General features: G+C 46.7%; 1 pseudogene; it reads right to left on the reverse strand.

Annotated features, from left to right (window-relative positions):
- Nucleotides 1-660: 660 nt before the first annotated feature.
- LOC101654059 lies at nucleotides 661-4714 on the reverse strand (annotated as a pseudogene).
- Between the last annotated feature and the right edge of the window lie 637 nt (nucleotides 4715-5351).

Here is a 5351-nt window from a genome sequence, read left to right on the forward strand (position 1 = left end):
CTTCTATAAATTGGGTGTTTGCAATTTGGGCTCTGATATGTTTCCCTTTGTCATAGTTGAGTTTTGTTATTGTCGTCTTTGGATCCAAGGCTGGTGTGCTTCCTTTGTGTGGACTTGGTTGACTCCTCACTTAGATGGCTGCTTGTGAGCTAGAAGGTTCTCTAGGCTGTGGGCTTTCCATCGGATGGTCAGTCAGGTCTTTCTTCCGTGGTGCCACTGTGGGGTTTGAGCCCCCAAACTCTTGGATAGCAGCCGAGCACCTCACCCTTGTGCCCGCAGTGCTCCTTCTGTGTCCCATTAAGACCCTCTCAATGGAATCTTCTGAAACCAAAGCATGATTCATGGCAAAGATAAATCCGGGAAAACGAACTTTCAAGTGGGATGGAAAAAAAAATGATCACCAACATATTCAGAATGAACACATGCAAGAAATTGAGAAATCAAATCCTCTGTTATGCATTTTAAAGCATTTTGTCAGACACGAGAACTTTGTAACCCATCAGTCACACTTAGCGCCCCATAAATTCAAGTTTAGTTGAAACAGTTGTCTCACGTCCAAGTTCTGTGCAAAATACAACACAGCATTCTCAGTAGGAACAGTTCATCACAATGCTATTTTTTAGAGGCTTGTTCCTCCCAATGTCCAAACTGTCGAAATCATTAAAAGACGTCTCTAGTACGAGAAGGATCAACCTCAAAGGTGTCCTCTGTATCTGACTCTTTCTCCAGGTCCTTCCGGTGACTCATGGAGAGAGGCCAAAGCCTCATTCGTACCCTTGTGAACATTTCTCCTGATGTATCCGCATCTTCTGGAAAATGTCGACTTTTAATAGCTTGCTTCATGGTCTTCCCCAGCACCTGGGTTCTCCTCCTCTGAGCAGCTTTCTGATTTCAGATTCCTTGTGATTCTCAGTGCAGACAATGTTCATTTGTACTTCGCCGATGCCAGCAGTATTTTTCAGATTTTGAAAAACTCCACCTGGTATTCTCCTCCAACTACCATCCATTCTTAAAAGACCACCATTTTGCTCAACTTCGGTAGTTTCCGTCAGAAGTTCAATTGCCTTTTTTTTTAGCGTATAGTTTTTTACTCTTTTTTCTATAAGCATAAATATGCTTTTCAAATTTGGAATCATGCTTCATCTATTTTTTCATCATTTTATTGGGGGCTCATATAACTCTTATCACAATCCATATATATACATCAATTGTGTAAAGCACATTTGTACATTCATTGCCCTCATCATTCTCCAAATATTTGTCCTCCACTCAATTGCCTTCTTATTACCAATGATCTTCATGACGTTGGTTCTTGTAACCTGAAGGAAACTTCACCAGCCAGTTTCTCTGGAGAAGCTTCTTCTGAGATCTCCTACCGGCCTTTATAGTTCATTTCTTTGCCCGTTTTCTTCCTCCGTGGATTCTGCCTTTTTGCCACCATGCACATACTGACCCAGCTTGCTTTCTAATTCTTTGTACCCTCATCAGATTCACTCTTACGTTTCTTAGCAAGCAAATCTCAGACTGTCTGCTTTTCTCAATCGTGCCCGCCAGTCCGGACAACCCAGCTCAGTGGCCACCGCATCTTGACCCCATTCCTGTAGGACAGCACCCTATTAGTTGTTCATCTTCTCTTTGCCAGCAACATGTGGATTCTGGCTGCTCTGTTCAAACGGAATTAGCTCTGGTTTGGGAGGAGGGTTAAATACTTCTGTCGCTTATGTTTCCAAACAGTTGTCATCATCAGAATCAGAGAAACTCCCGTCTCTTGAACGCATACTTTTAATAGTCCCACAATGGGAGACGGTGCTCAGGCCAATGCAGTATTCTAGAAGGGCCCCACAACAATGTCTCCACCTAGTGCTTTCGGCTCTGGTAGGGCCTTATCTCTGGGCGTGACAGTCATGGCAGATTCCAAGTCAGAAAGCTGCCACAGTGTCAGCCTCCTGCATCGTCTTCTAGTGTAGCAGTTCTCAACCTGTGGGTCGTGACCCCCAAAGGGGTCGCCCGATTCATAACAGTAGCAAAATTACAGTGATGAAGTAACAACGAACATCATTTTATGGTTTGGGAGTTGGGGCGTCACCACAACATGAGGAACTGTATGAAAGGGTGGCGGCATTAGGAAGGTTGAGAACCACTGTTCTAGTCATACAAAGCAGTGCAGCAGGTTGATCGTAACTCTTTATGGGAGTAGAATGCCCCTTCTTTCTCCTGAGGAGCGACTACTGGTTTCGAACTGCCAACTGGGAGGTTAGTAGCCCAAAGTGTAACCAGGGATCCTCTTCAAGTGATCTCCACCCCTTTAAGTGCCACCTCCCATTGCTCACTAAGGTGGCTGTGCATGAAGTGAATTGGGGCCCTCCAAGAAGACAGGTTGTGAATATGAGTCTGGAAATCGCTCTCTTTGGTGATGTTCCTGAGGCCAGAGCTTGGTCCCTTCTGTGCGGTAGCTCATAAACGAGTATAAGTGACGTGGACACTCGCACTCAAACTCAACACTCAATGCCTCAAGTCCACGCTGACTCACAGTGGCCCGGGGGCACACGAGAGAACGGCCCCTGGGGGTTTCTGAGGCTGGAACTCTCTATGGGAACAGAAAGTCACATCATTTTTCTGTAGAGTGGATCAGCTGGTGGTTTTGAACTGCTGGCCTTGAGGGGAGCAGCCCAATGCACAACACACGAGGCCACTAGGGCTCCTTGACACATGCACACACACACACACAATGGGAAAGAGGCCCCGGGAGAGCCACTTGTAAGCCAGGGAGTGCCCAGGTCTGCCCGGAGCTGGAGGAAACAAGGAGTCAGGTGGAGTGAGCAGAGAATAGTCCTGCCAGTGACAGGAATGCTGATCTCCAGGCTCAGCGCTGTAAGACAATAAATTCCCAGGCTTGAAAGCCATCTGCTTGGGGGATATTTTTGTTGTAGCATCAGATAACTGAGACATTGGGGGACCAGAGCTCCTGATCAGGGATTTTCGTTTCACACCTGCCCAAAGGCAGGGCCGAGCAGGCTCCTCTCGCCACTGGAGAACACCAGGGGTCATGGCTGAGGGGCATCGTCAGAGGCTTCAGACCCCATCTAGGAAGTCCATGGGGGGAGTTCTTTCATTGCAGCAGTTAATCTAATGGCGGCTTTGTCTTCAGCGCGGTCAGGTGTCACTGGCCACGGTGAGTCACTCTGGGGCGTTATTAAGCAACTTGTCAACTTCTAAATATGAAGCAACTCGTCAACTTCTAAACATGGGTCTGATGCTGGGGGTGAAATGCGGTTTTCACAGACCAAGCGACTCTCCACCTGCTCCTTTCTCAGGCACCTGTGATGGACGATGCTGATTAATACTCTTGATCTGCCCCCCAGGGGGGCAGGAACTGTTCTCCAATTGGCACAAACTTTCAAGAATACCGATTTCAAGTGGACATGGGCTGCATGTGTTCATTGCTGGCTGTGATGCTTGAGTGTTGCTGGGAAGCTGGAAGCTGTGCCACCAGTATTTCAGGTACCAGCAGGGTCACCCAGGGAAAAGTTTCAGCAGAGCTTCTAGCCTGAGGTTAGGAAGAAAAGTCTAGGAGGCTGCTTCTGAAAATCCGCTCATGAAAATCCCCTGGACCACAACAGAAGTTGTTTGCAGGAGTGCCGGCAATTCCCAACAGACCAAGAGTCATGAAAATGGCACAGGACGGGCCAACCCTCCATCCTGTCGCACATAAGGGTGCCAGGAGCCAGAGTCCACCTTTCGGCAACTAACAACAGGGAGGCTACATTGATATAGAGTCATTTGTCAGCATCTGATGAAAGTGTATCATTTATTTCCATTGCCCTCACTACAGCCCTGCATTCCCTATGCCCAAGAGAAGTTCAGAGAATGCGCAAGGAAGCACAGCCAAGGGTCTCTCTGTGGCAGTGTGATAGTCCAGGTTGACTAGAGAAACAAATCCAGAGACGCTCATATGTGTGTAACAGAGAACTTTATAGCAAAGAGTAATTGTATATTCAGAAAACGTCCCAGCCCAGTCCAGATCAAGTCCATAAGTCCGATATTAGCCCCTATGTCTAATACCAGTCTGTAAATTCCTCTTCAGACTCACACAACACGTGTGATGACACTGAGTGCAGGAAGACCACAGGCCAGTGGGTGGAAAGTCTTGTGGATCTAGTGGCGGTAGAAGCATCTCAGCGCTGGTGCAGGTTTCCACATGGCTCCTCCAGCTCCAGGGCTCTGGCCGCCAACAGTATAGCTTCAGGTGGCTTGTTAACAGGAATGTCTCACAGGGAGATGAAGCAGAGAGCATGTGACTGGTCTGCAGTGAGCTATTTATCTCCATCGTGCCTCCAAATGGGATCATCCAGCTACGACCGGACTGACAGGCTAGACTCTACCCCTTCCTCAAGTTGACAGATTATGTAACTGCCACAGGCAGGGTGTTGGTTATGCTACGAAACTGGAAGCAATGCAGATGCCCCATAGTAGGAATGGCTAAGTAAAATATGGTATAGTCATTCATTGGAATATCTCCTGGTGGTTAGAAGAAATGAACTAAAGCTACATAACTTGATATGGATTGATTTTAAAACTACATATTAAGTGCAAAAGAAAGTTGCTGTCTGTTTGGAGTGTTGTTGTTGACATTTTGTTAGGTGTATTCAAGTCAGCTCCAACTCACGGCAACCTGGCACACAATAGCAGGGAACGTTGTCCAGTCTTGCACCATCTTGGCGACTGTCGGGGTTTGAACCCAGTGTCGTGGCTCTTGTGTCAATCCATTCCACTGAAGCTTTCCTTCATTTTCACTGACCTGTAAAAACATTCAGACCCCATTTATGTAAAATGTCAGACAGATCAGAACCCTGTTTATAAGATTTCTTATTGTGGTTAGATGCCACTGAATCAATTCTGACTCATAATGACCTCATGTGACAGGGTTGAACTGTCTCAAAGGATTTTCTGGGCTGTCTTTATGGAAGCAGATCACTAGATCTTTCTCCTAAGGGTAGGCCTGAACCACCACCTTTTGGTTAGCAGCTAAATGCTTAACCATGTGCCACCAGGGCTCCTTTATACTTACCATAAACTAAACCAAATCCACTGCCAACAAGTTGATGCTGACTCATAGCAACCCTATTAGAAGGTTTCAAGATTGTAAATCTTCATGGGAGAAGACACCTTCCCATTTCTCCTGTGGAATGGAATGGCTAGTAGGATTGAACCCTCAACCTTGTGCTTAGCAGCTCAATGCCTAACCCACAGCACCACCAAGATCCTTACATATGTAAATCATGGGGCTCTGGTAACACTGTAGTTACAGTGCTTGGCTGCTAAACACAATGTTGGAGGGTCTAACCCACGAG

This window comes from Echinops telfairi, unplaced genomic scaffold (assembly GCF_000313985.2).
Source record: "Echinops telfairi isolate 266 unplaced genomic scaffold, ASM31398v2 ScPeMD7_7475;HRSCAF=8513, whole genome shotgun sequence".
NCBI classification, from domain to species: Eukaryota; Metazoa; Chordata; class Mammalia; order Afrosoricida; family Tenrecidae; genus Echinops; species Echinops telfairi.